The sequence below is a fragment of the Triticum aestivum genome, chromosome 2A (genome assembly GCF_018294505.1).
Source record: "Triticum aestivum cultivar Chinese Spring chromosome 2A, IWGSC CS RefSeq v2.1, whole genome shotgun sequence".
Lineage (NCBI taxonomy): Eukaryota > Viridiplantae > Streptophyta > Magnoliopsida > Poales > Poaceae > Triticum > Triticum aestivum.
Window position 1 is genome coordinate 768496808 of NC_057797.1, and position 11656 is coordinate 768508463.

Here is an 11656-nt window from a genome sequence, read left to right on the forward strand (position 1 = left end):
GAAGAGACTTGCAAAGATAACAAATCATACATATAAGAATTCGGAGAAGAATTAAATATTCTTCATAGATAAACTTGATCATAAACTCACAATTCATCGGATCTCGACAAACACACCGCAAAAAGAATTACATTGAATAGATCTCCAAGAAGATCGAGGAGAACTTTGTATTGAGATCCAAATAGAGAGAAGAAGCCATCTAGCTAATAACTATGGACCCCGAAGGTCTGTGGTAAACTACTCACACATCATCGGAGAGGCCATGGAGTTGATGTAGACACTAGTACAAAAGGGGGTGAGGGAGTCCTGAATTAGGGGGTCTCCGGACAGCCGGACTCTCTCCATTGGCCGGACTGTTAGACTATGAAGATACAAGATTGAAGACTTCGTCTCGTGTCCGGATGGGACTCTACTTGGCGTGGAAGGCAAGCTAGGCAATACGGATATGGATATCTCCTCCTTTGTAACCGACCTTGTGTAACCCTAACCCTCTCCGGTGTCTATATAAACCGAAGGGTTTTAGTCCGTAGGACAACAACCATAACATACAATCATACCATAGGCTAGCTTCTAGGGTTTAGCCTCTCTGATCCCGTGGTAGATCTACTCTTGTACTACCCATATCATCAATATCAATCAAGCAGGACGTAGGGTTTTACCTCCATCAAGAGGGCCCGAACTTGGGTAAAACATCGTGTCCCATGCTTCCTGTTACCATCTGGCCTAGACGCACAGTTCGGGACCCCCTACCCGAGATCCGCCGGTTTTGACACCGACATTGGTGCTTTCATTGAGAGTTCCTTTGTGTCGTCGCCGTTAGGCTTGATGGCTCCTACTATCATCGATAGCGATGTAGTCCAGGGTGAGACTTTTCTCCCCGGACAGATCTTCGTATTCGGCGGCTTTGCACTGCGGGCTAATTCGCTTGGCCATCTGGAGCAGATTGAAAGCTACGCCCCTGGCCGTCAGGTCAGATTTGGAAATTTGAACTACACGGCCAACATCCGCGGAGACTTGATCTTCGACGGATTCGAGCCACAGCTGGGCGCGCCGCACTGTCGCGATGGGTATGACCTAGCTCTGTCGCCGAACAGTACCCCAGAGGCTGCGCCCGCATCAGCTCCAACCCTTAGCTCGGAGCCAACTGCGCCAGTGAAGGACGGGTGGTTAGACACCACCTCAGGGGCTGCAGTCTCAACGGCGATCAAGCCGAACACCAGCCTAACCCTCTGCGCAACCCGTGACTCCAAGGTGCCGGACTCTTTTCCGGACTCCGAACCATCCACGCCCCTACCAATCGAATCCGATTGGGCGCCGATCATGGAATTCACCGCCGCGGATATCTTTCAACACTCGCCCTTCGGCGACATTCTGAATTCACTAAGGTCTCTCTCTTTGTCAGGAGAGCCCTGGCCGGATTATGGCCAACATGATTGGGATGCGGACGACAAAGAAATTCGACGCCCACCGACCACCCACTTCATAGCCACTGTCGATGATTTAACCGACACGCTCGACTTCGACTCCAAAGACATCGACGGTATGGATGACGATGTACGATGTTGGGGAAAGTAGTAATTTCAAAATTTTCCTACGCACACGCAAGATCATGGTGATGCATAGCAACGAGAGGGGAGAGTGTTGTCTACGTACCCTCGTAGACCAAAGCGGAAGCGTTGACGCAACATAGAGGAAGTAGTCGTACGTCTTCCCGATCCGACCGATCCAAGCACCGTTACTCCGGCACCTCCGAGTTCTTAGCACACGTACAGCTCGATGACGCTCCCCGGGCTCCGATCCAGCAAAGCTTTGGGGAAGAGTTCCGTCAGCATGACGGGCGTGGTGACGATCTTGATGTACTAACAGCAGCAGGGGCTTTCGCCTAAACTCCGCTACAGTATTATCGAGGACTATGGTGGCTGGGGCACCGCACACGGCTAAGGAATAGATCACGTGGATCAACTTGTGTGTTCTAGGGGCCTCTACCTCAGTATATAAAGGACCAAAGGGGGGAGGCTGCCGGCCACAAGGGGTGCGCCAAGAGAGTCCTACTCCTTCTGGGAGTAGGATTCCCCCCCCCCAATCCTAGCTGCAATAGGATCGCGGAGGGGGAAAAGAGAGAGAGGGGGCCGGCCACCTCTCCTAGTCTAATAGGACTAGGGGAAGGGGGAGGCGCGCAGCCCATGTAGGGCTGCCTCTTCTCTTTCAACTAAGGCCCATCATGGCCCATTTAGCTCCCGGGGGGGTCCGGTAACCTTCCCGTACTCCGGTAAAATCCCGATTTCACCCGGAACAATTCCGATATCCAAACATAGGCTTCCAATATATCGATCTTTATGTCTCGACCATTTCGAGACTCCTCGTCATGTCCGTGATCACATCCGGGACTCTGAACTACCTTCGGTACATCAAAATTTATAAACTCATAATAATTGTCATCGTAACTTTAAGCGTGCGGACCCTACGGTTTGAGAACAATGTAGACATGACCGAGTCACGTCTCCGGTCAATAACCAATAGAGGGACCTAGATGCCCATATTGGCTCCTACATATTCTACGAAGATCTTTATCGGTCAGACCGCATAACAACATATGTTGTTCCCTTTGTCATCGGCATGTTACTTGCCCGAGATTCGATCCTCGGTATCCAATACCTAGTTCAATCTCATTACTGGCAAGTCTCTTTACTCGTTCCATAATACATCATCCCGCAACTAACTCATTAGTTGCAATGCTTGCAAGGCTTAAGTGATGTGCATTACCGAGAGGGCCCAGAGATACCTCTCCGATGATCGGAGTAACAAATCCTAATCTCGAAATACGTCAACCCAACATGTACCTTTGGAGACACCTGTAGAGCACCTTTATATTCACCCAGTTACGTTGTGACGTTTGGTAGCACACAAAGTGTTCCTCCGGCACACGGGAGTTACATAATCTCATAGTCATAGGAACATGTATAAGTCATGAAGAAAGCAATAGCAACATACTAAACGATCGGGTGCTAAGCTAGTGGAATGGGTCATGTCAATCAGATCATTCAACTAATGATGTGATCCCGTTAATCAAATGACAACTCTTTGTCCATGGTTAGGAAACATAACCATCTTTGATTAACGAGCTAGTCAAGTAGAGGCATACTAGTGACACTCTGTTTGTCTATGTATTCACACATGTATCATGTTTCCGGTTAATACAATTCTAGCATGAATAATAAACATTTATCATGATATAAGGAAATAAATAGTATCTTTATTATTGCCTCTAGGGCATATTTCCTTCAGTCTCCCACTTGCACTAGAGTCAATAATCTAGATTACAGAGTAATGATTCTAACACCCATGGAGCCTTGGTGTTGATCATGTTTTGCTCGTGGAAGAGGCTTAGTCAACGAGTCTGCCACATTCAGATCCGTATGTATCTTGCAAATTTCTATGTCTCCCACCTGGACTAGATCCCGGATGGAATTGAAGCGTCTCTTGATGTGCTTGGTTCTTTTGTGAAATCTGAATTCCTTTGCCAAGGCAATTGCACCAGTATTGTCACAAAAGATTTTCATTGGACCCGATGCACTAGGTATGACACCTAGATCGGATATGAACTCCTTCATCCAGACTCCTTCGTTTGCTGCTTCCGAAGCAGCTATGTACTCCGCTTCACATGTAGATCCCGCCACGACGCTTTGTTTAGAACTGCACCAACTGACAGCTCCACTGTTTAATATAAACACGTATCCGGTTTGTGATTTAGAATCGTCCGGATCAGTGTCAAAGCTTGCATCAACGTAACCATTTACGATGAGCTCTTTGTCACCTCCATATACGAGAAACATATCCTTAGTCCTTTTCAAGTATTTCAGGATGTTCTTGACCGCTGTCCAGTGATCCACTCCTGGATTACTTTGGTACCTCCCTGCTAAACTTATAGCAAGGCACACATCAGGTCTGGTACACAGCATTGCATACATGATAGAGCCTATGGCTGAAGCATAGGGAACATCTTTCATTTTCTCTCTATCTTCTGCAGTGGTCAGGCATTGAGTCTGACTCAACTTCACACCTTGTAACACAGGCAAGAAACCTTTCTTTGCTTGATCCATTTTGAACTTCTTCAAAATCTTGTCAAGGTATGTGCTTTGTGAAAGTCCAATTAAGCATCTTGATCTATCTCTGTAGATCTTTATTCCTAATATGTAAGCAGCTTCACTGAGGTCTTTCATTGAAAAACTCTTATTCAAGTACCCCTTTATGCTATCCAGAAATTCTATATCATTTCCAATCAGTAATATGTCATCCACATATAATATCAGAAATGCTATAGAGCTCCCACTCACTTTCTTGTAAATACAGGCTTCTCCGAAAGTCTGTATAAAACCAAATGCTTTGATCACACTATCAAAGCGTTTATTCCAACTCCGAGAGGCTTGCACCAGTCCATAAATGGATCGCTGGAGCTTGCACACTTTGTTAGCACCCTTTGGATCGACAAAACCTTCCGGTTGCATCATATACAACTCTTCTTCCAGAAATCCATTCAGGAATGCAGTTTTGACATCCATCTGCCAAATTTCATAATCATAAAATGCGGCAATTGCTAACATGATTCGGACAGACTTAAGCATCGCTACAGGTGAGAAGGTCTCATCGTAGTCAACCCCTTGAACTTGTCGAAAACCTTTTGCGACAAGTCGAGCTTTGTAGACAGTAATATTACCGTCAGCGTCAGTCTTCTTCTTGAAGATCCATTTATTCGCAATTGCTTGCCGATCATTGGGCAAGTCAACCAAAGTCCATACTTTGTTTTCATACATGGATCCCATCTCAGATTTCATGGCTTCAAGCCATTTCGCGGAATCTGGGCTCACCATCGCTTCTTCATAGTTCGTAGGTTCATCATGATCTAGTAGCATGATTTCCAGAACAGGATTACCGTACCACTCTGGTGCGGATCTTACTCTGGTTGACCTACGAGGCTCAGTAGTAACTTGATCTGAAATTTCATGATCATCATCATTAAATTCCTCACCAATTGGTGTAGGTGTCGCGGAAACCGATTTCTGTGATGAACTACTTTCCAATAAGGGAGCAGGTACAGTTACCTCATCAAGTTCTACTTTCCTCCCACTCACTTCTTTCGAGAGAAACTCCTTCTCTAGAAAGGATCCATTCTTAGCAACGAATGTCTTGCCTTCGGATCTGTGATAGAAGGTGTACCCAACAGTCTCTTTTGGGTATCCTATGAAGACACATTTCTCCGATTTGGGTTCGAGCTTATCAGGTTGAAGCTTTTTCACATAAGCATCGCAGCCCCAAACTTTAAGAAACGACAACTTTGGTTTCTTGCCAAACCATAGTTCATAAGGCGTCGTCTCAACGGATTTTGATGGTGCCCTATTTAATGTGAATGCGGCCGTCTCTAAAGCATAACCCCAAAACGATAGCGGTAAATCAGTAAGAGACATCATAGATCGCACCATATCTAGTAAAGTACGATTACGACGTTCGGACACACCATTATGCTGTGGTGTTCCGGGTGGCGTGAGTTGCGAAACTATTCCGCATTGTTTCAAATGTACACCAAACTCGTAACTCAAATATTCTCCTCCACGATCAGATCGTAGAAACTTTATTTTCTTGTTACGATGATTTTCAACTTCACTCTGAAATTCTTTGAACTTTTCAAATGTTTCAGACTTATGTTTCATTAAGTAGATATACCCATATCTGCATAAGTCATCTGTGAAGGTGAGACAATAACGATATCCACCACGAGCCTCAATATTCATCGGACCACATACATCTGTATGTATGATTTCCAACAAATCTATTGCTCTCTCCATAGTACCGGAGAACGGTGTTTTAGTCATCTTGCCCATGAGGCACGGTTCGCAAGTACCAAGTGATTCATAATCAAGTGGTTCCAAAAGTCCATCAGTATGGAGTTTCTTCATGCGCTTTACACCGATATGACCTAAATGGTAGTGCCACAAATAAGTTGCACTATCATTATCAACTCTGCATATTTTGGTTTCAACATTATGAATATGTGTATCACTACTATCGAGATTCATCAGAAATAGACCACTCTTCAAGGGTGCATGACCATACAAGATATTACTCATATAAATAGAACAACCATTATTCTCTGATTTAAATGAATAACCATCTCGCATCAAACAAGATCTAGATATAATGTTCATGCTCAACGCTGGCACCAAATAAAAATTATTTAGGTCTAATACTAATCCCGACGATAGATGTAGAGGTAGTGTGCCGACCGCGATCACATCGACTTTGGAATCATTTCCCACGCGCATCGTCACCTCGTCCTTTGCCAGTGTTCGCTTAATCCGTAGTCCCTGTTTCGAGTTGCAAATATTAGCAATAGAACCAGTATCAAATACCCAGGTGCTACTGCGAGCTCTAGTAAGGTACACATCAATAACATGTATATCACATATACCTTTGTTCACCTTGCCATCCTTCTTATCCGCCAAATACTTGGGGCAGTTCCGCTTCCAGCGACCAGTCTGCTTGCAATGGAAGCACTCAGTTTCAGGCTTAGGTCCAGACTTGGGTTTCTTCTCTTGAGCAGCAACTTGCTTGCTGTTCTTCTTGAAGTTCCCCTTCTTCTTCCCTTTGCCCTTTTTCTTGAAACTAGTGGTCTTGTTGACCATCAACACTTGATGCTCCTTTTTGATTTCTACCTCCGCAACTTTCAACATTGCGAAGAGCTCAGGAATAGTCTTATTCATCCCTTGCATATTATAGTTCAACACAAAGCTCTTGTAGCTTGGTGGCAGTGATTGGAGAATTCTGTCAATGACGCAATCATCTGGAAGATTGACTCCCATCTGAATCAAGTGATTATTATACCCAGACATTCTGAGTATATGCTCACTGACAGAACTGTTCTCCTCCATCTTGCAGCTATAGAACTTATTGGAGACTTCATATCTCTCAATCCGGGCATTTGCTTGAAATATTAACTTCAACTCCTGGAACATCTCATATGCTCCATGACGTTCAAAACGTCGTTGAAGTCCCGATTCTAAGCCGTAAAGCATGGCACACTGAACTATCGAGTAGTCATCAGCTTTGCTCTGCCAAACGTTCATACCATCTCGTGTTGCTCCAGCAGCAGGCCTGGCACCCAACGGTGCTTCCAGGACATAATTCTTCTGTGCAGCAATGAGGATAATCCTCAAGGTACGGACCCAGTCCGTGTAATTGCTACCAGCATCTTTCAACTTTGCTTTCTCAAGGAACGCATTAAAATTCAACGGAACAACAGCACGGGCCATCTATCTACAATCAAACATACATAAGCAAGATACTATCAGGTACTAAGTTCATGATAAATTCAAGTTCAATTAATCATATTACTTAAGAACTCCCACTTAGATAGACATCCCTCTAATCCTCTAAGTGATCACGTGATCCAAATAAACTAAACCATAACCGATCATCATGTGAAATGGATTAGTTTTCAATGGTGAACATCATTATGTTGATCATATCTACTATATGATTCACGCTCGACCTTTCGGTCTCCGTGTTCCGAGGCCATATCAGCATATGCTAGGCTCGTCAAGTTTAACCTGAGTATTCTGCGTGTGCAAAACTGGCTTGCTCCCGTTGTAGATGGACGTAGAGCTTATCACACCCGATCATCACGTGGTGTCTGGGCATGACGAACTTTGGCAACGGTGCATACTCAGGGAGAACACTTCTTGATAATTTAGTGATAGATCATCTTATAATGCTACCGTCAATCAAAGCAAGATAAGATGCATAAAGGATAAACATCACATGCAATCAATATAAGTGATATGATATGGCCATCATCATCTTGTGCTTGTGATCTCCATCTCCGAAGCACCGTCATGATCACCATCGTCACCGGCGCGACACCTTGATCTCCATCGTAGCATCGTTGTCGTCTCGCCAATCTTATGCTTCTACGACTATCGCTACCGCTTAGTGATAAAGTAACGCATTACAGGGCAATTGCATTGCATACAATAAAGCGACAACCATATGGCTCCTGCTAGTTGCCGATAACTCAGTTACAAAACATGATCATATCATACAATAAAATTTAGCATCATGGCTTGACCATATCACATCACAACATGCCCTGCAAAAACAAGTTAGACGTCCTCTACTTTGTTTGTTGCAAGTTTTACGTGGCTGCTACGGGCTTAAGCAAGAACAATCTTACCTACGCATCAAAACCACAACGATAGTTTGTCAAGTTGATGCCATTTTAACCTTCGCAAGGACCGGGCGTAGCCACACTCGGTTCAACTAAAGTTGGAGAAACAGTCACCCGCAAGCCACCTATGTGCAAAGCACGTCGGGAGAACCGGTCTCGCGTAAGTGTACGCGTAATGTCGGTCCGGGCCGCTTCATCCAACAATACCGCCGAACCAAAGTATGACATGCTGGTAGGCAGTATGACTTATATCGCCCACAACTCACTTGTGTTCTACTCATGCATATAACATCAAACCATAAAACCTAGGCTCGGATGCCACTGTTGGGGAACGTAGTAATTTCAAAATTTTCCTACGCACACGCAAGATCATGGTGATGCATAGCAACGAGAGGGGAGAGTGTTGTCTACGTACCCTCGTAGACCGAAGCGGAAGCGTTGACGCAACGTAGAGGAAGTAGTTGTAAGTCTTCCCGATCCGACTGATCCAAGCACCGTTACTCCGGCACCTCCGACTTCTTAGCACACGTACAGCTCGATGACGCTCCCCGGGCTCCGATCCAGCAAAGCTTCGGGGATGAGTTCCGTCAGCACAACGGCGTGGTGATGATCTTGATGTTCTACCATCGCAGGGCTTCGCCTAAGCACTACAACAATATGACGGAGGTGGAATATGGTGGAGGGGGGCACCGCACATGGCTAAGGAACGATCATGATGATCAACTTGTGTGTTCTAGGGTGCCCCCCTGCCCCCGTATATAAAGGAGGGAGGGGGAGGTGCGGCCGGCCCAAGGGGTGCGCGTGGAGGAGTCCTACTCCCACTGGGAGTAGGACTCCCCCCTCTCTTGCCTTGTTGGAGAAGGAAAGGGGGAAGGAGAAGAGGAAAGGGGGGCGCCGCCCCCCCCCCCTTCCTTGTCCTATTCGGACTAGGGGGGGGGGCGCGCGGCCTGCCCTGGCCGGCCCCTCTCTTCTCCCTTATGGCCCATGAAGGCCCATTAACCCCCCGGTACTCCTGTAAAATGCCGATTTCACCCGGGACGATTCCGATGTCCAAATATAGGCTTCCAATATATCGATCTTTATGTCTCGACCATTTCGAGACTCCTCGTCATGTCCGTGATTACATCCGGGACTCCGAACTACCTTCGGTACATCAAAATGTATAAACTCATAATAACTGTCATCGTAACTTTAAGCGTGCGGACCCTACGGTTCGAGAACAATGTAGACATGACCGAGACACGTCTCCGATCAATAACCAATAGCGGGACCTAGATGCCCATATTGGCTCCTACATATTCTACAAAGATCTTTATCGGTCAGACCGCATAACAACATACGTTGTTCCCTTTGTCATCGGCATGTTACTTGCCCGAGATTCGATCGTCGGTATCCAATACCTAGTTCAATCTCGTTACCGGCAAGTCTCTTTACTCGTTCCGTAATACATCATCCCGCAACTAACTCATTAGTTGCAATGCTTGCAAGGCTTAAGTGATGTGCATTACCGAGAGGGCCCAGAGATACCTCTCCGACGATCGGAGTGACAAATCCTAATCTCAAAATACGTCAACCCAACATGTACCTTTGGAGACACCTGTAGAGCACCTTTATAATCACCCAGTTACGTTGTGACATTTGGTAGCACACAAAGTGTTCCTCCGGCACACGGGAGTTACATAATCTCATAGTCATAGGAACATGTATAAGTCATGAAGAAAGCAATAGCAACATACTAAACGATTGGGTGCTAAGCTAGTGGAATGGGTCATGTCAATCAGATCATTCAACTAATGATGTGATCCCGTTAATCAAATGACAACTCTTTGTCCATGGTTAGGAAACATAACCATCTTTGATTAACGAGCTAGTCAAGTAGAGGCATACTAGTGACACTCTGTTTGTCTATGTATTCACACATGTATCATGTTTCCGGTTAATACAATTCTAGCATGAATAATAAACATTTATCATGATATAAGGAAATAAATAATATCTTTATTATTGCCTCTAGGGCATATTTCCTTCATAGGAGACGAACATGAACCAGCACATATAGGGCACTGGAAAGCCACCTCGTCATATGACATATACATGGTGGATACACCCAAAGAAGGCAATGGCGATGGGATAGCGGAGGATGACCCCTCCAAGAAGCAACCCAAACGCCGACGTCAGCGACGCCGCTCTAAGTCCCGCCAAAGCAAAAGTGGTGATACTGGCACAGGAGATAATAACACTGCGGATAGTGCCGAAGGAAACAACAAACCCCTCCGGCAAGATTTAGAGCAGGAGGATGGAGGAGCCAGCTCTCCTAAGAGAGCGGCAGACGGAGAGGAGGAGGATAACAATCCCATGCCCCCCTCCGAAGACGAGGCAAGCCTCGGCGATGATGAATTCGCCGTACCAGAGGATCCCGTCGAACAAGAGCGCTTCAAGCGCCGGCTTATGGCCACGGCAAATAGCCTGAAGAAAAAGCAGCAGCAGCTTCAAGCTAATCAAGATCTGCTAGCTGACAAATGGACTGAAGTCCTCGCGGCCGAGGAATATAAACTCGAGCGCCCCTCCAAGAGTTACCCAAGGCACAGGTTACTACCCCGACTGGAGGAAGAAGCGTATGATACGGCTGATCGGCCACCTCGTGGCCGCGATAGAGAGGCATTCCAGCCAAAAGCTCAGCCTCCACCCCAACGCCATTCAAATAAAAAGGCATGGGGAGATACGCCAGACCTGCGAGACATATTGGAGGACAAGGCAAAGCATTCAAGATCGATCTACGGATCACGAGGGCGCACCACTCTACGAGACGACAAACGTCACGCCGGATACAGTAAAAACAAATCCTGCCGGGCCGAACACAGCGGGCAAGAACCATTCGAGCTGCGTTGCGATATAGCCCAATACAGAGGCGCCGCACACCCCTTATGCTTCACAGACGAAGTAATGGAACATCAATTCCCAGAAGGTTTCAAACCTGTAAATATTGAATCATACGACGGCACAACAGATCCCGCAGTATGGATTGAGGACTTCCTCCTCCACATCCACATGGCCCGTGGCGATGACTTACACGCCATCAAATACCTCCCACTAAAGCTCAAAGGACCAGCGCGGCATTGGCTTAACAACTTGCCAGCGGACTCCATTAGCTGTTGGGAATATCTGGAAGCCGCATTCCTCGACAACTTTTAGGGCACTTATGTGCGACCACCAGACGCTGATGATTTGAGCCACATAATTTAGCAGCCAGAAGAGTCGGTCGGGCAATTCTGGACTCGGTTCCTTACAAAGAAAAATCAAATCGTCGACTGTCCGGATGCGGAGGCCTTAGCGGCTTTCAAGCACAACATCCGAGACGAGTGGCTAGCCCGACACCTTGGTCAGGAAAAGCCGAAATCTATGGCAGTTCTCACGACGCTCATGACCCACTTTTGTGCG